The sequence below is a fragment of the Lichenostomus cassidix genome, chromosome 4 (genome assembly GCF_008360975.1).
Source record: "Lichenostomus cassidix isolate B80296 chromosome 4, HeHo_3.0, whole genome shotgun sequence".
Lineage (NCBI taxonomy): Eukaryota > Metazoa > Chordata > Aves > Passeriformes > Meliphagidae > Lichenostomus > Lichenostomus cassidix.
Window position 1 is genome coordinate 6,169,324 of NC_139484.1, and position 25,297 is coordinate 6,194,620.

The window sequence follows — 25,297 nt, forward strand, 5'->3', positions numbered from 1 at the left end:
ATCCTCTCTGCTGACTTGAATTACATATGCAAAAAACTATTTTCTGTAGATACGTATGCTTGTGCTTGCACAGAGGGAAGTACATTTAAATGAGGAGGTATTTGCACTGATTACAGCAATTAAAATACAGAGAAGAAAAATTAAACTGCATATGACATTGCTATGGAAGGATTATGGTGTCAAAAGGGATGGACAAAAACCACAATAAGAAAGAAAAAAGCAAGCAAATGATCACTAATAGTCTCTGTTTTATACCAAGATGCACAGACACATGCACACACATATTTTGACCTTTTTAACACCTTGTAGCCAGCAAATAAATTGCAAAAATACCTTTGACTGCAAAGTCCAGAAAGGAAACGGACTACCTGTGACACTGTACCTTTGGCACTTTGTACATCATCTCCACCCTCACCCTCCAAAAAAACCCCAAAACAAACAAGTTTTTTACTTTCAGGACCTCCTAGTTGTGTCAAAGTTGGCAGAAAGTTAAACCACAGATAACTGTGATCTGAAATCCAGGAAAATCTCAGAGTCCAACAGAAAGAGTCATGCCCTTCAAATTACTTAATTCCTGCATGTCCTGCATCCACTGCCTATACCATCACTGCATCTGACACAAATCTGGAAGATATTCTCAGTTAACCTTTCTAACCTTGACAGTAAAAGTGAAATCTCTGAGCCAACATATGCATCCAGAGTGGAGTGTTATTACTGTTAAAGCCATAGTACCTATCCATATTATTTTTAACAAAGAAACCCCAAAAATCTTAGTGGGGAAAACTTGAAGACTGCTCAAGACCTCCCTCGGGGACTTGCAGGGAGATTCTCTCAGAACTGGACAAGAGAAAAAGAGAGCCCTTTGCTCCCTCACCCTGCTTTCAAAGGGCACAGCACTGCTCTCCATCCATGAATGGGGCAAAATAAATTCTGCTTAAAGTTCTGCTTCCAGCACCTCTGTGCTCCCTGCTGGAAACTGCACCTCCCCATCTCTGCACTGTGGCTCACAGCAGTGGCGTATCTAGTGTTGAACATTCACCACTGAAACTCCACTGCCCTTGCTTTGTAACCATAACATGGTCTGAGTTTTATTTTTGCTGTAATTAATTGCAATGATCCGAGCAACCAGAATATCAGACCTGAACATACAGGACCCTTTTTGGAGTGAAAGAGAATTCATCTTGGTTTTTGAGGAAAGAAGGAAGGAAGGAAGGAAGGAAGGAAGGAAGGAAGGAAGGAAGGAAGGAAGGAAGGAAGGAAGGAAGGAAGGAAGGAAGGAAGGAAGGAAGGAAGGAAGGAAGGAAGGAAGGAAGGAAGGAAGGAAGGAAGGAAGGAAGGAAGGAAGGAAGGAAGGAAGGAAGGAAGGAAGGAAGGAAGGAAGGAAGGATTTCTGTCCCAAGTACCTAAAGTACACACCCTGAAAAATTCGCACTGAGTAAGTCTTTTTTTAAAAGAAACACTTGATAAAAGAGCATTTCTCTGTTTGTAGCAAGGGATAGCAAAATTTTAAATACCTCTAGCTCTGCATTTCCACCAGTTGCTGCAGTAGGGAAGATGCTATGTTACTAGATTTTTTTTTTTTCTTGATCACCAGTGTCCTTTGGCATCAGAAGCACAACCATCTGTAAGTTTTAAAGGAGAAGGAATTCAGGACACAGTCACAGGGGAAGCTCATCTTCCACGTCAAGCAGCTCTTTCTGTCAGTTCAGGGATCAGAGATACAAACAGTGGAGATTACTTATAGCAAAAAATGACATCTCTAGAGAAACCCCTCCTTGCTTCAGAGGGCTTAATTTCAATCTATAGCCACAGCCCGTCTAGGTGATTAAGATAAATGATGTACCAGTTTTCAAATATTTTGTGAGAAGTCAGCTTTCATATTAAGGCTTATATCATGGTTAAACATAGAGATTTTATTGAGCCAAGAATTCCAATAATACAGGTATAATATTGAAGCTGACATATACTTTAGCTTTGTGTTATTGATGTTGTGGCTCCTATTTCTTTGCACCTTGAATGTAATGTGAATATCAAATATAAATTCAGCCGGCATCAAGATTTCCAAATTGAGCACAAGTTATAAATCTAAATCTTAATTTATTTTTCTAGGTTTTCTATCTTTGTGAATAAGGCAGGCTGCTCTTCTGAAATATATGATGTAGGAAGGTGGCTGTACTAACAATTCTTTTTGAAAAATGCAACCTCATTTTACTCTTGCTCCCCCAAACATGGATGGAAGCTCCTGTAAGTCATAGTAATCAAAATGTGATTAAAATACATCACGTTCCCTTTAAATTCTATTTCTACTTCAAATAGAGGCAGTAATAGCATTAAAACCAATTTTTTTTCAAAGTTGTGTGTACTTGGAGAAGATGGAGAAATTCAGCATATGGTGCACAACCTAAAAAACAGAAGTGCAGGATATCAATTGTACCCTGTAATTGTTAACTGCTAAAATGATTTATCATAGAGCAATTTTGCACGTGCATATGTATGCAGGAATGCATAAAATTAGACATGTAACTAAATGAACTTCTGTACAGGTTTTTTCCTTTTCAGGTCTGCTCCCTGTAGTGGCTACCACCAAAACTAAACTAAACTAAACTAAACTAAATGCATAAATTAAAGTAAAATTGTCCTTATGTGTGCCAGACATTGTAAGACTCTAAATATGTATTATATATAAATATATGTATTTTATATATATATATATATTTACAAAATGTATCTACCTGTATGTATTCATACACTCTGAAATGAGTATCATTTTTCTATCATTGCAAGTTAGGATTTATAGAGATAATGTTGACAGACCCTTAACAAATAAAACATGACAAGCATTGAGTTTTTGGGCAATTGCACTGCACCTCAGGTGGTGTCAGCTGGCACTAAGCCAGGGACTGCAATCACACAAGAACTCCAATAATCTCCCTGTGATGTTCTGAGTGCTTTGCTGCTCTTTTGAAATGCTGTATGATACATGAAGATAAGAAAGAGAGATGGTTCTGTCCAAACTTACTGGGGGTATGGTCATGGGAATGACATTGATGTCAAAGAGCACAAAAGGTTCAAATGTCTTCTGAGCTGGAAGTTTTTGAATTACTTACAGCAGTATTAATAGATGTCACAATAGTTGGTGCCTTTTTCACTGTGAACTCTGCAACAGAATAGATTGTCTTAAAAGGAAATTATTTTGTTTCTATACAGGCAAAAGCAAATTCAGACAAGATGTGGAAGAGCTCTTTTATCAGACCAAAACATCTGTACAGTTAGCAGCAATCAGGCACAATTTCTGTCAATGCCCAGTCAGTCCTGTTTGCAGATGACAGAGCACTGCACTTGCTCAGGTAAACAGCTGGATTCTGAAATCCAGCTGTAATCATGTGTATAACACACACTGATGAAATTCTGGATTAGGACTAGGCCAAGGAAGATACCAACCAAAATAATTAGTAAGTGCCAATTTCTGGTTTTAGTAATTAACTAATACCTAATTAATTCCTCATAGTTGTTTCCTTTAAAGCCAATTAAATGCTTGAGCAGAACTTCCATGTTTAATAAACTAGTAAGAATTATTAATTTATAGCACATGTATTTTTAATAATTACCAGGCAGCTGTTCTTATCACCATTTTTTTAATTAAAACTTTTAACAACAATTCAGCATTTAAAATGCATGATTTTGTAAACTTATTTGTATCGATCTCTGTTGCTTCTTTTAAACAATTTTATTCACTGTTAGTGATTTGTCAACACACATGGAATTTAATTTTAGCTGCTGGTAATAACTTATTTTGGTATTGAAATTCTATTGTCCTGCAATGCAATTATTTTGTTATCTGAAAAATATTAACATTTGGTTAAATGTGGGACACAAACCTCGATGTCCCTGCTTCAGAGGGGACAGCAACTGTGCTTACCCACCTTTTCAAAGCCATTTGATATGTGTGAAATAATATTAATCTGATCTACTTACACTTTCAAATGCGAAATTAATGCTAAAATGAAAACAATGAGACAATTTATTTCTACTTCTTTGGATAATTCAATTAGCATGGTAATCAGAAAAAAACAATATAGATTCCTATAGTAGATGATAAATGTATTCATCTTCGAACCAACATTTTAAAAAGTTAATTTGGGAAATAAATAGGTGTGCAAAGCATGACAATGCATACCAAACAATGAAAATTCATACCAAATAATGATATGCATTAGGGCAGATACATGATCATAACATCAAACACTAGAGAATGCACATTTACTCTTTTCCGAATAAAAATCCCAGCTTTGCTAGAACTAAAAATTCATGTGGAACATGTTCTGCTTTCTGTACTTCCTGAAGGTAAAAGATAATTATAAATACGAGGAAATTAATACTACACTTGGAAATACTTGCTGAGATACAGGATGGACAGGTGACTGGCAGAAGTTAAATAATGATTCAAGTTATCATTATTTTTCCTCATTTTCCCTGAATGAAATCTGTGATGAAAAAAGGGTAATGGAGTGAATACACTGTCTCCAGGATTTTTTGGATACTGCAGATGCCAAAGTTTGTCCTACGTTATACAATTAAGGATTTCAAGGATGTGTCTTACATTACAGGAGTTTTCCTTGCCAGGCTTTCAAATGTTTTATGTTTCGTAGCAATTCTTCCCACTACTGTTTTTGGTATTTCATGGGCAATTAGTATAAATCCATTAGAAGGCACATTGAATTCTGCATTGGGTAGAGAGGTCTGACACATCCAATTCTCATCTTACTACTTTGGGGAAGCCTTACTTTAAAAGCTAATCAATGGGCAATGAAAACAACAATGAGCAGGAGGCTGACTGCAATAGGACCTCTGAGCTTTTTAAGTGCTTTCACTAATCAAAAGGAGTCAATTATTTTTTCAAGTTGTGCAAAATGTCTAATGGGCTGCCTAAAAGTTGTGCAGACTGAGAGAAATGTGAAATTAATCAAGATCCTCTTTTAAAAAATGGACAAAGAGTGTTATTTTTCCTGAGTGATGACGCTCAAAAGCACTTTTATTTTTTAGAGCTGGGAGTTAGGAAAAATGTGTTTGCTGTTATTAAACACAGAAACACTCAAATTCATTCTTTTCTTGGCCTCTGTAGCCCATTGAGTGAACTGGGAAGGAAAAGTAGGCTGATGTTACATCTCCTGGTTGTCCAGCCTGAGGATCCATCCAGACAGGCTCAGGCATTGCAGTTCCTCCATAGGTTCAAGCACAGCTCCTGTCTCAGGCTGGAGTTAAGATCCAACACTCTTGGAGCTGTAGGCCAAGGAGAGCATTTTGATCCTCCAGTTTAGAGTCTAATCTCCACAGTCACTCAGGGGCAGTTCAGAAACGTGGGAATGCCAAAAATCATCAGTGTTCCTCGCCTGGTGTCAATCCAAATTACAGGCTGGCATTTCAGGGGCTCAGTGGAGACTACTCGTGGTTTTGTCTGGGTTTCTCACACACATGCAGGGACACAAAATGTGAGACTAAAGAAGGCACTCATTTATTATGTGATCTTCCCTAGCATCTTTACTGGTAAAATAAATCACAAAACATAGAACAATGTCATCTGCTTTTAAAAACGTGGTTTGAGATCAAGAACTTCAACTTTGATCAACAGGAGGGTTGTGTATGTCCCCTGGGCTTTAGCAGGAAAATAACAATAAGTGCACTGCCATGAAAGAATTTGCAACCTTCAACAATTTCTGTAAGAACAGAAGACATATTTTTTTTCCAAATTACTTGCCATTTACTAAAACTACCTGACTTTTTTAACATTTTAAATAGCAAAGACTCTTTTCCTCTCCGTTAAAAACAATCTTCTCCCTTGAAAGGATGTCCATAATGATCACAGCACAATTCATCATTGTGAGAAACAACAGCTGCAAAGCACAGTTGTGCGGTAAAAAGGAAAAAATGGTTTTAAGACCTCTTGACCATTTAATATCTTTGTTTGTTATTTTCTCTAGCATATGTTTGACTTGAATGTTTTATGATTACACAGGAGATTTTATAGCACAGAATTTCTGCAAATCTCTGAAGAGCACTGAGATGAAATGAGTTTCATGTAAGAATATCGAATATGAGACACAGTGAAAAGTAAATCACTCTCTCTTTATCTTTTTCTTCAGCATCTACCCTATTCAATTCAGGATTTTTTCTCCTCTGTATCAAGTTTGTTTCTCAAAGTAGCAGTGTAAGCCTGTATGAATTTGGATATTCTCACTTTTGTCAAAAAGAGTATGATATAAACTTCAAATTCAGCTTCTTGCTTACACCACAAGCATCGAGTGCCCTCTCAATTTGCATTGTCCTTTTAGCATGTTTTGTCACCTGTCTTCCTTCAGTGTTCCAATTTTGTTTGCCTAACATTTCTTTTGGGCTTTTCTTTTTCAGACTTCTACTGAATGGATAATTACAAAGCAATGAGGATTTCAAAGTCACTGCATGGCACGGTGGCTGCGTGGTGGGGCTAGAGAGACCTGTGGATGCAGTGATTTTAGCACTGCAATTGTTTTCCTCCATCGCTGGACTAGAAGAAGAGTTCAGGTTTCAAATTAAGCCTGTGAAAAGTCTGTCTAGTGGCACGCCCACCGAACAGGCAAAGCAGATGGAAAAAAATGTAGTTTTCCCTGTGCATTGCAAATGAAAACATCTCCCACCATCACTCTTGGTGCCCCATGGGATTAAACAGTCCTGTGTCTGATGAAAAGGCAGGGCAGGTGTCTAGACTGTTTCCTTGTTACTTCCCAATTGCCACGGGGTTTTTCATTTTTCACGAGAGGAACACCACCTTTCTCAGACCATAAGAAATTAAAACAAGCTAACTGAACCTGCAAAAGGCAAGACATGGTTTCTGTGGCAACCATCCCCCTTTGACAGCTCCCAGGACCTGCCTTTGCCTCCCCAGAATTATTTACTCTTCCAGCAGCAAAGGTAGCAGAGGTGAGGCCAGCACGTTGCACAGTGATACTCATGATAGGAAGTGGAGAAAGTCAAGTGTCAGAAAAGTTAATCTATACAAGAAAAGAGGAAAAATAAAAGATGCAAACAACATTCAGCAGAAAATATTAAGTAGTTATTCCATGAAGGGCTGGCAAATTGGTAAACACCATGTTTCTGTTCTGCTGGGTTGGAAGCATTACATTTATATTTTTTTAATTTACAAAGAATGTCGGGCAGGCTCAATTTCCTGCTTTGCCCACCTAGTGTGGGATTAGAATGCACCAAGGCAGTGTTGGTGTGGTGCTGCAGACAGTCTGTCCATGCCATGCCCTCGTCAGCACCACAGCTGCTCCTGTGTCAGCTCAGCTGAGCTCCAGCCCTGAGCCTCCTGCCAACAGCTTGGCCATGGCTGATGGCAACTGCTAGCCATCCTGCTCCTGAGCACAGAAATTGCTGTGTTACTGCCTGTTTCTCTTTTGGGTGGGGCTGGGAACAGCACAGCCATTATCAAATTCAGGCTGATAAATCCAGCAATCTGAGCCAAAGTTATTCAAACCTGGTGTCCTCTTAGTTATTTAGAGCTGCTTCAGGTGCCTTTTAGAGATATTTACATGTGAGAAGTTGGGTTTCATTGGTGCTTCCAACAAGTAGGAGTGTTAATTAGTGAATTATGCCAGAGCCTAAAACAATAATGATAGTAATTATAAACAACACTCCACATAAGCATCTAACTTTAGGTCATTACAAAGCCATCCTCATTAAACAACAACGTTGGCTATTAAGGAAATTGCAAAGAAAATATCTGGTGAAACAATATAAAAAACACTGTGGCAATTTCAAAGTACCTCTAGGTTTACTCTTTATTTTTTTAATTTTTTTTCTTTTTTCCAGAATAGCACAGTGGGAGTTATCTGGATAAGGTGTGAATTCCACATTCCCTTCACACCTCCAACAGACCATAAAGTGACAAATAATGGTATGACCTTGATACCCAGCTGTTTGAGCATCATCTCTCCAAAGCCATTTAGCAGAGTAGTTCATACCATACCAGTAGGATCTTTAGTTACTAGAGATACATATTTCAGAAGCTATTAGAAATTCTAGCAGAAGAGAAGAAATCCTACTAGCCATGATAGCTATGCGTAAAGGATCAACTTTTGGAGTTTTAAGCATGATTTTGGTAATAGAGAAATAGAAAGTCCTGACTGGTGCACTAAAACAAGGATGAATTATTAATCAGATGACTTAAAAGCCCAGTTCTAATTTTGCAGAATATTTAGGTGCCCATGGAAGTGTTTTTGTAACTACCTAGTGGAATCAATCCAAACTTTCAGCCTCAAGACTCCTTTGCAAACTGTGTGAGATGGTTGTCCAGGATGCTTCCTGCTCCAATGGATCTCTAAATTCACAGTGAGGGGCGGAATGTGGTGTATGAGCTGCTGGAGATTCCCAGCCTGGATGACTCTAAAGAAAAACCAGCTGAATGGCTCAGTCCAGCTCTGGATCTGAGACTGGTTAGGTAGGTGAGAGTGATGGAGCTCTATTATCCCTGGAGCTCTGTTATCTATTAAATCCTCCATGATGTGTTTTTAATTTTAAAAAGGGTCATCAAGGCTTCTACTGATGGCAGTTAGGATTGGATGTCCTCTGCTTGAATAACAACTACTCATGGAGCAAATAGGCATTGTGATTATCCTTTTGTTTTATTCTTTATTTAACATTCTCTTAAGATAATGAAATATGCTCACTATCCCCTCTTTCAGTCTACTCAATTTGGACAAAGTTAAAGGAAAAAAAATACACAGAGTGTTGCTAAAAAGAGAAAACAACTTTCTGTTAACTCCTCTCACAGGTTGGATGCAGATGTATTATACACATATAAATAGGTATCTCTTTCATTCATAGCTCTTTGAAGGAGCATTTGTTACATGCAGATGTTTCGTTCTGATTCCTGATGTTTCATCAAGCCACATTGTCTTTGGAGATATAGTAGAGATTTTTCACAGAAAATTTAATTACTATGACTATTCCAGCCTGGATTGAAAAATTAATTATGGGAGAAAATTATATATTGGTATTTGGTATAATTTTTGATGTTTCAAGACATGGAGAGAGCCTGCAAAGGACTTGAAAGCTGTGTGGGTAAGTCCTTGGTGGAGCTGGTTCCAGCCCTGAGAGACTGATTTCTATCTTCAACCTATTATCTTTGCAGAATATTCACTTTGCTTCTGGCACGTTGTTTGTCTGATTGCTTCAGGCAAAATTAGATTACTGACCTCATGACTTGGAGTTTTGTTTTATTCTCAATAGAAAGCAGTTAGGTCCAACTCATATAAAGGATAGGCAATGAAGTTGGCACTGGCAGGATTTTATTTTCATTTGCTTGGTTGTTTGTTTTTTATTTTCTTTTTATTTCTTTGGTGAAAGAGTTTTTACTAAGCTATGGGATCTGAGTGAAAATTGAAAGCTGGGTTAAGCAGGGATGAAACAATGCAGCTATTTCCTCAGAAAGAGGAGAGGAAAAATGTGCAGCTATTTCCCTCGCTGTACATTAATCTGCTGTGGAAGCTTGTTTCTTTGAAAGAGTACTGATTATTTTATAAATACTGCAGGTTCTTGGGTTTGGAGTTGAGACAGTCTACATATTTTCAGGAAAGAAAAATGGACTTGTATGGAATAAAACAATTAATGGAACTGAGAATAGTGTGAATGAGACAGTGGAAATAATTAGAACAGTGTTTCCTTATTCTCTTCTCAAGTTTACTACCGAGATGCTCAAATTCAAAAATAAAAAAATATATCTATCTTATTTGCAGACATTGTTATAGTAAACTAAATTCCATTTTCCTGTTTCTACGAGTATCCAGACGGGATGATTCAGAAAGAAGCATGGGGAAGCAAGAGCAACTGTATGATCATATTTATCCATGGATTCCCTTCTTCATAACAATTAGCCCAAAACTGCCTTACATCCTGAGACACCTTAAGAAATCTGTGCCATCTGTATTGGCAGATAACTGTTAACAAATAAAAGAAGAGCAGGAGTAGTACCTGAAAATCAGGAGGAAAATGAAAAATCTATTTCCTTTCTCTCCTCATCCCTCTAATGACGGATGTTGACTGAGTGCTCTCAGCATTAAATTCTGCTTCCCATGCTCAGGTCAAATGGAAATTCCTCTTCTGTGCATCACCTGCAGCAGAGCTGGCTCACCTGGAGCTGATGTTCCTCAGCTGACACGGCAGTGGTAACAGAGACACCAATGTGCTAATCCCAGAATTTTTATCCCTGACCTTCTTCCAGATGTGCCAGCAAACCAACCTTCTCCTGACAGTACCAGCTGGGAGTGCAGCTGCACAAATGGGCAGAGCATGGAGACAAGAATGGAGATGGAAATGGAATTTGATGTCAAAGAGTCTTTGAATACGACAGAACTAGCTGTGTCAGCTGCTCAGCAGCCAATAAACAGCCTTCACCTTTTTGAGCTAACACAAACTGCACTGAGATTTCTTATCTGTTCATCTTTTAAACATCATCTAATAGAGGCTCTTCTTTAGCATTGGCTTTTTGTTACGTTCAAAGTAAGGAGCCATGAGCAGTGTGTTCCAGCTATGGATGGGGATGAAGAGTTGAGGAGGCTGAGCTGCAATGGAAAGGAGAATTTAGAGAATTTGCTGGATTGTGGAGTGGTACTGATGGGATGTGAGAAGCCATGAGAGTCAGAAAATGCTTGTAAGGATGCCCCTTTCAATCTCTGACAGGGTTAAAACACTGCAGCTTCTTCAGCGGCAGCAAACCTGCCTTTTAGCAGAGATCCATTCTTCCCCATCTCTTGCCTGCTTACCCTGTGTACTTAGCTCAGATATATTTAGAACTGGAACTGATTCAAGGTTATAATTAACTCAACACATTTCTACAGTTTGCACTGTTTAAATAAACCTACCTGATATTTTTAGGCGCATTTATGCAGAATCCACTGAAAGATCACAGACTTTTATCCTACATCCCTAGCTGATTAACTTCTTTAGTCTCATGGAGGCTGGTTCATAGAAAATTAAAGTTGCATAAAATAATATTGACTGATCGCCACTTTTTTAATTTGTTAGTTTGCACAAATATTTAAATTATCTAATTTTAATGATATGGACTTGTGGAAAATCAATTTAAAATCTGAACACACAGAATCCATGGAAACCAGCTTCTAAATTCTAACATGCCAAGGAAGGAGACCAAAAGGGTTTAAAAAGTCATCTAGGAGAAAATAAAAGTGATTTACAAATAATTCATATGTTCGGTATAAAACATGAAGTACAGTCTAAAAACTAAAAGAAATCCCAACCATTAAATTCACATAACAAAATAAAATTTTATGTCCTACAACGTGAACAGACTAAGTTTGGTTAGTATAGAGCATTCATTCATGTAAGAATACAACATCCTTTCGACTACATTAAATTAGTTCTTCACCTCAGTGAAGCAATTTTCCATCACTTAATCAATCTGTTCTCACAGCCATATCTGTCCTGGGTGGTGACAGACAGAGAAATCTGTTCAAAGACTTTGCTGAGGGAGCCCAAATATCAGATTTGCTGGCATGCTGACCATCTCAGGCTGCCTTTGGCTGGCAGTCTCATGCTCAAGGAGTCTCAGATGGTGGTGTCATATGGTCAGCTCACCAGGAAAGGTGAAAGTCTACGAGTTAATCCCGTGGCATCCCTGCTCAGGATAATGTCACAGCACAAAATCCTGCCAAAGAACCACAAGGAGTGACTGGAGCCAGCGTGAGGCTTTAATAACCTTGGTGAGAATGCTAATACCTGCCTCTTCAGGGAATGCTCCATTTGCTAGGTTTCATCAATGAGACACAGGCAATTTGGGAAGGTTCTTATTGTGGATGTTCCTGTTTCTCAAATTTCTGCTCCATCACCAGCCTTGCTGGCACAAAAAAAGAGGGAGAATTATCCAGCTGTGATTCTCTGCAAACACCTGCAATTGTACTAGACACTAACAAGGGCATGTGAACCTTCAGACTTGGATGCTTTTATGACTATTGAAATTGCCCTTGGTCAAGCCTCTTGACATTTTTTCTTGTATTTTAAATACAAGAGAAATGTATTTAAAAAAAAATTTTGAATACAATCTTCCACATTTACCATTGTGACTCTGACCTCAACTTTGCTTCTTGCTGTTTCATTTCTTTTTTTTTTAATGCTCATTCACTTCCTCAAGCACTATAAACTGAGGCATTCACTGAATACATTTGATTTAGATTTCGAATGCTTAGTAATTTAAAGGCAGAAAAACTATTTTACTAATTAGTAGTCCTTTTTTTTCTTCTGAGAAATGTCATGGAGATGGGTAGGAACATTTTTGCTAAATATCAGAGAAGCTTTCCTGATTCAGATTAAGGGCAGAAGTCTAGCACACAATGTCTTTGAACAAGACTTGCAAAAATGCCACTGAGATTAGCTCAGTGGATTAGAGTATGATGTTAATAATGCCAAGGCTGTGGGTTTGATCCCCATGTGGGTCTGTTCACTCAAGAGTTGCACTCCATGATCCTTGTGGGTTCCCTTCTGGGATTCTGTGAAAAGCAAAAGTAAGGTCTGTTTTCTCCCCAAAATAGTGGATTGCTAAAGTACAGTGGATAAGTTCTAATTCTGTGATGTAAAACTCATCATTAGCACAGGAGGCTTAAAAAGTGCTAAAAGTGGATGCCAGGGGTGCAAGGAAAACAGGACAGCAGTGACAGATTTCAGTGACTTATGAGAGGGAGATGGAGGATAAGACAGGTCAGAAAAAGAAGCAAAGTGCCAGTTCACTACATTTACACAAAGAAAGAGAAAAAATCACTGGTAAAACCACACTCACTAGGTGAGCCTATTGTGTTATTCTTGCAACTGACGCTAATTCAAAATAAATCAATCTTTTTGGGCAGCCCTTCAGAGCTGCAGTCCTGTCTCCATGCAGAAGGCTTTGGTGGGGCTCACTGTCACCCTTGGGACACAAACAACCTGGTCAGCCAAAGGATGAAAAGCTCCTTGCCCATTAAAAGGTTAATCTGTGCCACAGGGGAATTACAGGGATTTTATTCCTTCTGTTGGCATCAACCAGACTTCTCACTGATGGATTTCCTGTGACAGAGTGGTAACAGGAAGATATAAATGGGAGATTTTTGATAGAAAGGAGTTGTACTTCAGAAGTGGGGAGATGCAAAAAATGCCAGTGAGAAAGAGTTGTAACTGGCAGACTATGCTGGTTAAAGTTAGGAGTTAGGAAAAAAAACAGTTAATTAGGTGGGAAAGGAGTACAGTTCTAGATTTATCCACTTAATTATTTTCCACTAGTACTTTCAGAGGTTTAGATATTTAGTATTAAAGTTAGGGAAAGTGGACAGATCTTTATCAGCAACTTCATCCAGACAGTTTTGATCAGGACACAAACAAAAAATAATAATCCACGGTAAGGTGGGGTCAATTGTATGAGAAAATCAATTACAAAGTTAGATTTGGATATCTTTTGAACATAGCAAGCTTAATTCATGTGTATATTTCTGCCAAAACAGCTGACTGACATTGCAGGGATTAACTCTGCTTTTTTTTTTTTTGCTTCCCTGGAACATCAGGAAAGGAACAATGATACTATAGGGTTATTCTTCATACAAGGAAAACAGACCCATGCTGTACATATGTTGGATTTATGTCAATGATATTCACCAGCACTTGTAAGAATTGACAAAACCTCACATAGTGACTGTAAGTACAATCAGCATCCAATTCCTACAAAAGGAATAATGAAAAAAAAAGGGGATGAATATATCCAAGTTAGGGTCGCAGTGCTATATTTTAACGCCATTTCATTGTAAGCATTATGATTAGTATCCATTATTTAGGCAATAAAGGGAAGTCCAGAAAAATGTGTCAATGCAGGATGTCTGTCACTAACAGTGTGGCATGCTGAAGACCAGCGTTGAAGTGCAAAATGCCCTTAAAGTCTTATCACTAATATTCTTAATTTCCTGAGTTTTCACCACTATCACCTGAATATTCAGCTGAACTGACCAAGGAATTCCTTAATTACCACAGTCTATCTAGTTTTAAGGAAAACGTATTTCCACAATTCAGTTTCCTTCAAAGGAAGACATTTGCCAAGTTTGAGATATGCTAAATTATTTGCAAACGGTTTTGTGACCATTACTAACACTGCACTTCATCCACATGCAGCTCTCCCTCTGGGAAAAAAAGAAAAAAAGAAAAAAAAGCCATCTGTTCCTTTCAGCAGTATTGTAATAGTGTTTAGATATGGTTTTAAGGAGATCCTTTCATAAGATTAAAATCTTAGATTTGTCACAAAATGGATTAATTTATGTTGCCATTATCAGACCTCATTATATTTTTGGCACAAAGTAAAATGAGTTTGTGGCATTTTCTCTTGAATTTTACGATTACAATTTTTTCACTGATAAGCCTTGTAAATATAAATTTACATCAAATATTGACATTGTGCTAATTTGTTCTCAGAGCAGAACAGCACTGATTAGAATGGACAATTCCACAAAATCATTTGACTCCTACTCATAAATGTCATGGGAGGTGATGTAAGTATTGCTTGTTTCCCATGGAAATTTAGAGCCAATTTGGGAAGAAGGAGAAAAAGTACTTGTTAAACTTGACTGAGACCATATTTACTGATGCTTTACATTGCTGACATGGCTTGCATTTAAATAGAGTGCAAATATTTTCCTTGATAATGGACATAAAAATATAAATAACAAGTTTTTATGAAATTTATGACAGGATGAGGTGAATGCTGGGGAGTTACACAGATCCACAGGGCACAAGTTCAAATCAGAATGTGATCCTGGAAGTCCTGGGTGACAAATGATAGGACTCTGGGAGATAATTTGTGGGATAATTTCATATAAATTTTATGTGTTATTCTACCTTTTGTGAGCCTTGTCTTTAAACTGTATTTTGACACATGATATGGGAGCAATGACTGTGTCTGGACTAAAGCAGCTACAATTCTGTTGTTATGCTTTGTTTTACTTTTACTGTTTAGTGGTTATCATTCCTCAGATCCTTCCTGTTTCTTCCTTCTCTACCTCAAATTTGCTCGAAGAATAACTTAAAAATTCTATTTACTCCCATTTTGCTCTTCCTTGAGGAAAAAGAAAGCAGAGTGGGAGCAAAACACATTTAGTTTAGGTGCAACATAATAGAAACTAAGCAATTTTATCCTTGATTAAAGGTGAAAGGGCAAAAAAGGGAACAAAAAAAGAAAAAGGAAAGTGCTGAAAGATATGCTTCTTTTGAAAACAATATTTAGATCTAAAAGCAAAACTATCATTCAGTTTGTACGATTCCATGCCATAATTGAGAACTCAAAAGAAAAAAAGGTCTAGTTTTTGGAAATCTGTAAACTCTCCCTGAGGACAACATATGGTGCTTAAAGCACATCATGACTGAAATAAAGCTAATATAAATAAAATTATCTGTGCACAAAGACCTGTCAGTGAAATACTTCCAAACCAAAGAAGCAATTCCTCCAGAAAAGCATTCCATGCTCTTCTCCAGCATGGATTTGTTAAATCCCTGAGTGTTTCAGCACTGGTACATCTCTAATCCAAACAGAGTTTTGCAAGGTACATGTAAAGCCATGCTAAAGGGCTCCACTGCATCCTTGTGCATCTCACTCTCATCATTTAAATAGATATGTAATATTTCTATCTGAATTACTAAATACTGAGCTATAAATTACTATTAAAACATTTACTTGAAGCTAATCCAATATTTCACTTTAAAAAAAAAAATCAATTGCCCAGTAAGCAGAATACAGGTGTGCCTGGCAAAAGGTGAAATCAACACATTGGTTACTTTCCTTTTTATTTAAACTTTCTGATGTACTTTTCTACTTTCTAAACATAACAAACCACCATCCAAATACACTTCTGCTTTGGTCAGGGAGAAATAGTTTCAGTAAAACTAAAAAAACTCCATGTCCAAAGTCCAGTTTAATATAAAAAATGTCTTTGTTATGCTAAGTTTGCACACAGCCTCTGGGCATTTTTTTCTAATGTTGCAGCATCATATAATGCATTCCTGTAAAAAGGCAAGAAAAAAGTTTTATTTAGCTCTGTGGCATGCTAAGCAGAGTTATTCCAGAATTCTGAAAAGAAAAAAATAAAAAAAAAAAAAAATCCCTGAACAATCATAACATTTATTTTGTTACTCCCTACTTGCAAGTGGAATGCATGAGATAGTGTAAAGGGACAAAAACAAAAACAAAAAGGAAAAAGCACCACCAGAAATTCTGCAGGTCCTTGACAAAGCCTGGAAAAGAAAACCTGAACTCCATATTCACCTGTTATAACAGCAGTAAAAAGGCTTTGAGAACTTCTGGAATTGCTTTTTCACTGTAATAATGAAGAACATAATGCTGCTTAAAAAAAACCAAAAAACAAAAAAAACCAACAAAAAAAAAAAACCAAACAAAAGTCCATAGCATATAATCTTACACTTAACACTTTCATGCTTTACTTTAATATTCCATTGGCCCTTGAAATAACACAGAAGTTATTGACTCAGTTTATAATAAAGCTTCTCAGTTTGACATTGCAATAATATTTGGGCCTCATATACGTGCAAAAAATTATTCATGTTTTCAAATAATAATAAGCTTTGTCTCGGGAAAGTATTCACCTTAATGACTCTGAGAAGCCAGTTAGGCTACTTACAGCTTGTACTTAGCTGCACCTTGATTGCCTATTTTTAAGTAATAGGATTACATGAAAAGTGAGACAAAGTTACTTTCCTATTTCATGTGTTCATAAAACTGTGAATTAATAGCAAGTGGTTCCTCTGTTTTTCTTAATGTTACTAAGAAAAGATGTTGGATCTGTTCTGTCATGTTTTTTTTTCTTTAGATATCAATTTTACAGCCAGTTCCTGAAATGGCACATGTATTTTTGCCATCAACATAATATATTGTAATCCAGTTGGGATTTTATTTGTAGAATCTCTAAAAGCATGAAAGCTCCTGTTTTGAATTGTGTTCTGTAAGAGTGGTGCCTCTTCAGCCAGAATTTTATATTCCAAACTGAGTGCTTTAGTCCTTCACTGCACAGATATAGCGGGAGAGGATATGGTAGCATTTTTGGCAGCTTATATAAATGAATATTTGAAGAGCTGGAAGTCATAACATTGTTTTTCACAGAACATTCACCCAAAGAACTTTAACCCCTCACTTCTGACTGACATGGGAGATGCTCATGTCCAAAGAAAATGTTCCTACTCCATACAACAGAGAACAATTACAGGTAGAGGAGCTGTGAGCATTTTGTTGTTTTGTTCATGATCTTTGCTCACCCATTTGTTGATCCAGCCAAAAAAAAAAACGTTTCTAGTTCTTCCCAGAAGACAAAGCAATTGAGTGGAAATCTGCATGAAGTATATCAGATATGCTCAGATTAGTTCTCCCTGGGTTAAGTATAGACACACTACTGGTAAAAGTAAAACTTTTTTAAAGTTTTTGCATTCTTGGCATATCAAAAGACGTATCTTCTGGAACTTATGACACATTATTTTTGAATATTTGGATGACCACAAACATTAGATGCCTTGATAGATCAGGGAAGAAAGGCATAGGAATTTATTTCAGTTATTAATTTTATGTTAAGATGGCGATGGATGCCTACCTTACATATTTCAAATGCATTACCTGTTGATCTATCTACCTACCTAGCCAGCTGACAAACTAGATTTTTGTTGGTCTAAGCATGCAATTGTGAATTTCTTCTAGCATTTGCCAATCATAATTATAATAATGTTTGCAGCAAAATGGTGGTTACTGAATTGATAGGGCTGTCTAATCTTGCATCCCCACAACAGTGCTGGAGAAGTGTCTCTGTGATCATGCTCATGACAAATATAACAGTAAGAGTTCCTGCTAAGTGTTGCAGTCTGGGTTTTCTACAGCTGAGGGTTTTTTCCACCGTATGCTTTCTTGGCCTTATGGTATCTTTGACTGCTTTCCTTTTTCTATTAATCTTTCAGCAATCCAGACAGATGCACTTCTGTGCCTCTCTTAGTCTCTTGACCCTGAAACACTGATATGTTACAAAGCAGAATTATGTTCTGGTTCCAAGAAACCCAGATCTTCCTGAGGCAAGACACTGAGGGCAGCTGAGCTGCGGTATGGCTGAGTCCTTTACAGGTTTCAGATGGTAAATATTTAACTACTCCCATTTCTTGTCTTTCTTTCCACCTTTAACGATATTTCCAAGAGTGGTATTACCATTCCAGTAGCAGGCTAGACTTATTTGTACCATCTTTTCAGTTTTCTGTTTTCTTCTCAATTTGAGAATACTGGCTGCAGCCCATTAAAAAGTCGTGCTACGTAATCTGTTTTAGTGTTTATAAATACTCCTCCCCTGCAAAGGTATCAAATTTATTCTCTTTTTATGAAAACAATGATAAAGTTTACTAATGAAGGTAGTTGGTTGTTTGGAAACATGGTGTCCTTACTATAGTTTGTGGCATTACATTAAAAGAAACTATGTTCTACTTGGTCAAATTAAATAAAACCTTTTCTCTGAAAGATGTGCTATGAAACAATCAAGAAGTTCAAAGCCTTTGGAGAGTTCAGGAATTGTGACACCTGTCTGTGATTTAGAGAAGTCTACAGACAAAACTGTAGACCAAACAGACACTTAGCACTTGCAGGAGTCAGGAACAAGACATCATTTGCTTTGCCCATGAGGCCATAGCAGAGTGACCACACTGCAGCAGTCTGGGGAGCACTGAGCCCATGGCAGAGTGACCACACTGAGCCCATGGCAGAGTGACCACACTGCAGCAGTTTGGTTTGGGAGCACTGAGCCCATGGCAGAGTGACCACACTGCAGCACTTTGGGGAGGACTGTTTGCTCCTGGGATGGACTCACACTGGAGAAGTTCCTGGAGAAATGTCTCCTGTAGGAGGAAGCCCACGGTGCAGCAGGAGAATGACTCCTCTCCCTGAGCAGCAGGAGAAACCATGGATGATGAACTAACTCCCTTTCCCTGTCTCCCTGCACCACTGGGGGAGGAGGTAGAGCTGGGAAGGGGGGAAGAAATTGTTTTTGTGGGTTTATTTTACTTATCACTATCCTGCTCTGTTTTTAGCAATAAATTCACTTCATATCTCTAATGAGAGCCTTTTTTGCCCTTGATGGTATTTGATGAGCAATCTCTCCCAGTCCTTATCTCAACCCATGAACCCTTTGTTCAGTTTTTTCTGCCCTGTCCAGCTGCTGAGGAGGGTGAGAGACTGGCTTTGGTGGGTGCCAGGAATCTGACCAGTGCCAAACCACCAGAGCAGCAAACAAAGCAGCTCCCCCTGGGGAATAAATGAACCTTGTTTTCTCTTTATCTGTGTACTTTTCAAATTCTCTCTGGCACAATTTCAAAATTAATCTATTTTGGTTATGATTTTCCTGATGAAAGAATGCAAGTTTAGAGTTTGTCCTTTGACAGACTTGGAATCATTTGTTTCAGATGATGAATGACTGTCATTTGTTGCCTGTTGCTGGCTCTTTTTGCAATGATTGATGCCCCAAAGCTCCCCCAAACAGAATAATTTTAAAGAAAAGAGTGAAGATTCTGCAGACAAATATTTATGCTAAAATGACAAACAGAAGGAGTACTGTTAGTAAAAAAAAAAAAAAAAACAGAAAAAAGGAAAAGGACTATGAGATGTATTGTATTCTTTTGTCCGTGAACAATACGACTTTAAATCTGTTGTTGGTGCCATTCAATAAGATATTTAAGCAGTACCAGAAATGCTTAAAGTAAGACACAAATCTTACTCAGTGTTATAAAAAAATCTCATCTCAAAAGATAAAAAACTTTGGCCCTTTTCTCATCCCTGCTCTATTCTCTGTTTCAAAGGAGTTACTGTCCGACCTCATCTTCAATCATCATACACAATTATTCCAGGACTCTTTCTACTAAAAACAAATGTTGCAGAAGAAATGCCATAGCCTGGTGACCAAGACAAGGACAAATGCAATTTTTTTAAGCGTGACCATTAGCTATAATTTCTCTTCTATGTTGTGCATTGGACCTCTTCAGTAAGCAAATCTTGTTACATCAAAACCCAAATCAATACCAAAATCCCTCTGAAGCCTTAGAGAAACTTATTAGCAGAGGATTTATGGCAATTCTGAATTGCTTTCAGAAAGGTACATCACGTTTGCAGCTGGGACTCAGCATGCAGAGCAGCTGTCCTGACAGAGTCCTTGTGCTAGCGTGGTGACACCCTGCCAGCTCTTTAAAACATTAAAGCATCTGGTTCACATTTAATTCTTGGACTCAGATGACTTATCTGCATTGCATTTTAGTGTAGGGTATTTCATTCATTATTTATTGCACATAGGTGCTCAAAAAAACAGCAACTTTTGTGCCACAAAACCCTCTCTGGCAGTACAGGCTGTTTACAAAGCAACACATCAATGCATTTTCTGTAAATCAAGTAGATTAAAAAATCAGAAGCGGTTTTCTCTGAATTTATTAAAAGCTGATTGAGCAGATTAAATGCCTAAAAAATAGTGACTTTCTTTCTGGAAAATTGCCATTACTGTTCTACAGTGCTCTGACAACTTGCAGCATGTCTCTGAGTTGAACACATCATTGACTCTGAGGCTCCTTTCCCCTGTCACACCATAATGTGATGGTAACAGCAGCCAACACATGTCAGCCTTGTTTTGTTAAAAGCCAATGATCAGCATGAAATACCATCATTTCCTAATTTTATTTTCGAGGGCAACTATGTGGTACGAAAGAATGAGTAAAAAAGCCTGTTGCTTTATCACCTGTTGCCTCAGAAATCTGAAGACTATTTCCAGTTCCATTTGCAAAGAAAAACGTATTTCAGATAAAGTAACTCCACCAGTAAAACAGTGATGTGGCAGAATTTGAATTTTGCAAGCACCACCTTTTGCATTATTTACAGCTATTGGCAATGCTTTTGGAAGAAACAGGGGTTTGGCAAACTAGCACTCCAGCTTGTAGAAAACAGAACAACCTTATGTTAGAGGATTGGCTGAGGGGCAGCTGAAATTAAAAAAGAAATTCTTTAGCAACAACATTTCAAAAGCATCAGGTGGATAATCATGGTCTTTAAATCCCCATCCAACCCATTCTGTGATTCTATGGTTCTGTCCATAGTGAAATAATTTCTTGAAATCATTTCTTCTTAAGCAAATTATTTTGTTATTTTGCTACAAACTTCATAGCAAAAAGATGGTTGTCTGGCAATATTATATTGATTTACTGACATTCCCATGACAAGAACCCTTAATTCCATACATGTTATGGATACCAGTTTCCCAACCTCTCCTGGCATCATCAAAGATGATGACTGTGGGATCTCTTTCCTTTTTCTCATATTATTAAAAATCATTAGAAAAACATAAAAGCCCTCATTGCAAAACTGTTGCAAAATTCTGGAGGCACTTGCAATTGCCAAGTTTATGAAATGAGATATTTACGTTTGGTCTTCATTGCAGAGAGATCCCAGTTCAACAAAGGGTATCTACAAGAACTGTTCCCTTTTTTTGTCATATAGTACATGAATTTCAATCATTAAGAGGAGCCCAAATAATTTTGGTTTTGTTCAAAAAGAGAATTAAAATTAGTATCTAATTAATACAAATACTTGTAATTTTTTATGTAAAATATGATACATTATGAAAAGCAGTAAACAATGGGAATTTTTAAGACACATTGCACATCCTAAATTTCAGGAATACACATTTCCAGGGGCACGGGTCTTTCCAGCTATATTGCTGGGAGAGATTAAACTGAATATAGTGTTTTAAACAGATATTTTAAAGCTCTCAAGGAAAACAGTGTTTATGTTGGCAAATCACAAATAGCCTTCACTCAGCAGTAAAATACAACTGACTCGAGCAGCAGAAGATCAAGATGAGTTTTTCAAGTGTCTTCACACAATTTGAAGCCCAGCATGACTTTTGAGTCATGAACCTACCTCTCAAAGGACAAAGCTTTTTTTTTCTTCTGCTTTTGAGGATAAAATGCTTATATAATTTTCAAGTTATTTTATTCTGGCTGTAGGAAAGTACAGAACATTTCTTCCCCCCCCCCTTTTTTTTTTTTTTGGTTTGGTTTTGGTTTGGTTTGGTTTTGTTTTGTTTTGTTTTTGGCAGGGGTTTGTTAATTTGTTTGTTTGTTTTAATTTCTGGGGCCTTTAACATTTTTACCAGGGCTTCTGGAATTAGACCAGTTTATTTAAAATTAAAAAATAAAAATAGATTAAGAGAAACAAAAATGCAAATGCTATGGGACAAAAAATGCATCCTGTAACTGATTTTGCTGTTGGATCTTCCTCTGAGGAATCCATGCAGAGAGATGCTGATGCTCTCCCTGGAAATTGCCACTCCTCATTTCATCTCTGCTCCCATAAACTGGTGTTTAAAAGGCTGCACAACCTTCCTTAGGGAATGGATTTCCTTTCAAAAAGGAAAGAAAGAGACACTCCTACTGATTCTTCTCTTGAACAAAACGAACCAGAAAATGATTCAATTTTCAGTAGAGTTAGCTCTGCTCTGAATTTTTTGGGAAGAATTGTTTGAAGGCCAAAGTGCCAAACTGCTGGATGCAGAAGCAGTAAAATTCCTGACAAGGACCTTATGGGAACATCTGATGGACAAGTATCCACAGAAACATAGATATTCTCCTCTGATGCACACCCTGGGATTGGGCATGATCTAGGATTATGCTTCCCCAGACAAAGAGAAGACTTTGCTTAATATTTAAAAAACATATATGCATGGTTGCTTTGGAATAAAATAGTTCCATAGTGTTTTGATAGCTCCAGTGGTAAGAACTGAGGAAAACACTACAGACATGTATATTTCACATAAAATCTGAGATGCCTTTGGAAATAATTTCACTGCCATCCCACTGCAACTGCAGAGTAAATCATATGAATCTCCTAGAATTTACAATTATTGGTATTTGTACAAGCCTCAGGAAAATAATTCACGTGCACCAGCCACCTTCTGTGTTCCCTCTCCTCAACCCAATACAGGTGCTTAGACAATTCAGTTTTCAATTCCATTTTCCTGAAATAAACATTACGGGAGTTAAATCTAAACTACATAGGTAAACTTGAAATCTAAAATGCTTAAAACTTAGGAAAATGAGACAAATGTTTAACCCAAGGCTCTGAGTTTGAAGCAATTTCCTTTCTTATTTCAAAACATATATCCTTTGCTATTGCTGTTGTTACTATTCCTGCTGTGCTGATACCTCAGTTGTTTTATGTGCCCTCAGTTTGGGACTGGAGTTACCCTAAATTCTGGTTATCCACTGCAAACACTGCAAGCTCTTCCTGTCTGAGCTCCTACCATGATGCCACTGAGCCTAACTTGCCTGGTTTCTGCTCTGCACGGGGAAAGTAGTCTTGTTACATATGAAATTAGTAGAAAGAATTGCAGACCTAATAGATTCCCTAATTTCTCAATTTTAGCACAGCTAGGCAGTTCAAAGTTTTAAACAAAAGATAGAAAAAAATGACGACTTTTTTTTTTTTTTTCTGAAAGATTTCAGATTTCTCTGGAGTGATTTCAGTGACCTGATAAAATACAGAACCTCAGGTCTACTCATTTGGATTTTCTTTATTTGTTCTATGCTTCTCCTCTACAATCCCTTGATCCCTGGCCAGATGTGAAGAGCCATCTCTGGCAAGCTGGTGGCTGATGCCATACTTTGTGAAGCTTTCCAGTGAAATGTGCAGCTCACCAAGGACTATGGTGAGTTAAAAACCCACATTAAGCTTTGCTTTCCTGGCCGTGCCTTCCCAAAATGTGTCACAAAGAGTGCAATGCATTTCCTGAGTTAGCAGCACCAAATACCATGGTATTTGGAATCTGCTTTGATTCTGCTTTGTCAGTGGTTTACAATAGATGTCTCAGAGACAGCAGGTGATGCCAAAAGACATGAGATATCTTGTGTTTGGACAACCCAATCACACCCCCAAAATCTGTTGGTTTATTGCATGAATCAGTCACATAACAGTATTGCACTTCAAGATCTTCTTATGGATGAAAGGGAATATGAATTTTAAGTGGATCCAAGTAATTACAGATACTTTAGGGTCTTGATAGTCAAATCAAAATACAATGAGCACTTGCTATTAGCCCAGTTACAGCACTGCTACATCACCAAATGAATACAAAAAAAAACAACACCTTATTAGTAATATTTTTAAATTATTTAGCTATACATTCCCTTTCAAGTATCTATCCTTTTTCTTCAGTGTAACATTCACCCTCGAGAGTGACCATCTGGATCCTAAAATCCACAGTACCCTTCAAGAAATTTGGAGGGGAATCAACTTCTTAGTAGCACCCCAAGGGGTTTGCTGGGAGGAACGTGACATTTCTGGTGGGGTTTCTTTCTCTTCAGTAAGGGATCTGCCCAGGGCTATTTCTTCCCATGTTTTCTTCAAGCAATTTGCTTACTTGTAATTTTTTCCCCACTGGATCCCAGCTACAGCTTGATGATCATCACCACCTCACTGTTACAGACACACAACAGCACCCCACAGCCTCAGCTATCAGAAAAGGGATTTTTTTCTTGCTCTGTAGAGACTGCACATATAAGTACATGCATATTAGGTTTGCCAGACCTTGACTACATTTGCTATGCATGGACATAAGCTTGAACAAGGCAGGTAATAATCTTCTGACAGAAAGACAAATGCTATCCCAGCAGAAACAAGCTGAAATGAAGTCCAGCCAAGGAGAGTCCCAGCAAGTCCTGAGGCCAGTGCTGTAGCTTCATTTTTCCTGAGTTGCAATTGCAGCCAGCACCCAAGTTTTGACCAATTTTCGTTTTGTCTGATGTCTCCATAGCATTTAAGGTCAGACAGTTGGGCTTTTGTTGCTGTAAGAGCACTGGCAGATGGAGAAACAGACGAAAAGTGGTCAAAGGCAGAGACCAATCAGGAGCAAAATGAAGGGAGAAGAACAATAAAGGGGTTTTTGACACTTATAAAACATGAGAAAGACTCAGGTGTTTATCCAGTTTAGTCCCCAAGTCATGTGGATACATATTTATACATATCCACATAAAAAGTATGTGTATATACCTGGGAGTTTGTTACAAACCTACTGCACGTACTTTTTGAAGAAAAAAGAGAGTTTATTTTCTGTGCTGGAGGACTGTTAACACTTCCTTATGACCCAGTTGTATTTCCCCAAACTAGATCACCAAAGGAGCTAAACCCACAAAGCAATGCAGAAGACAAGAGATGTGAATGAACACAGGGAAGGCAGGT

At 37.7% G+C, this 25,297-nt stretch overlaps 1 long non-coding RNA gene across 2 annotated transcripts; it reads right to left on the reverse strand.

Moving 5' to 3' along the window:
* Positions 1-1,393: 1,393 nt before the first annotated feature.
* Positions 1,394-10,408, reverse strand: LOC146437737 (uncharacterized). 2 transcript variants are annotated; one of them, XR_014851966.1, is made up of 3 exons: positions 10,166-10,408; positions 3,020-3,157; positions 1,394-1,697 (listed from the first exon to the last, which is right to left on the reverse strand). It is a non-coding gene; the product is annotated as an uncharacterized LOC146437737 (long non-coding RNA). The 2 variants fall into 2 exon arrangements; XR_014851965.1 differs by having other exon boundaries at positions 10,006-10,408.
* Positions 10,409-25,297: the final 14,889 nt, after the last annotated feature.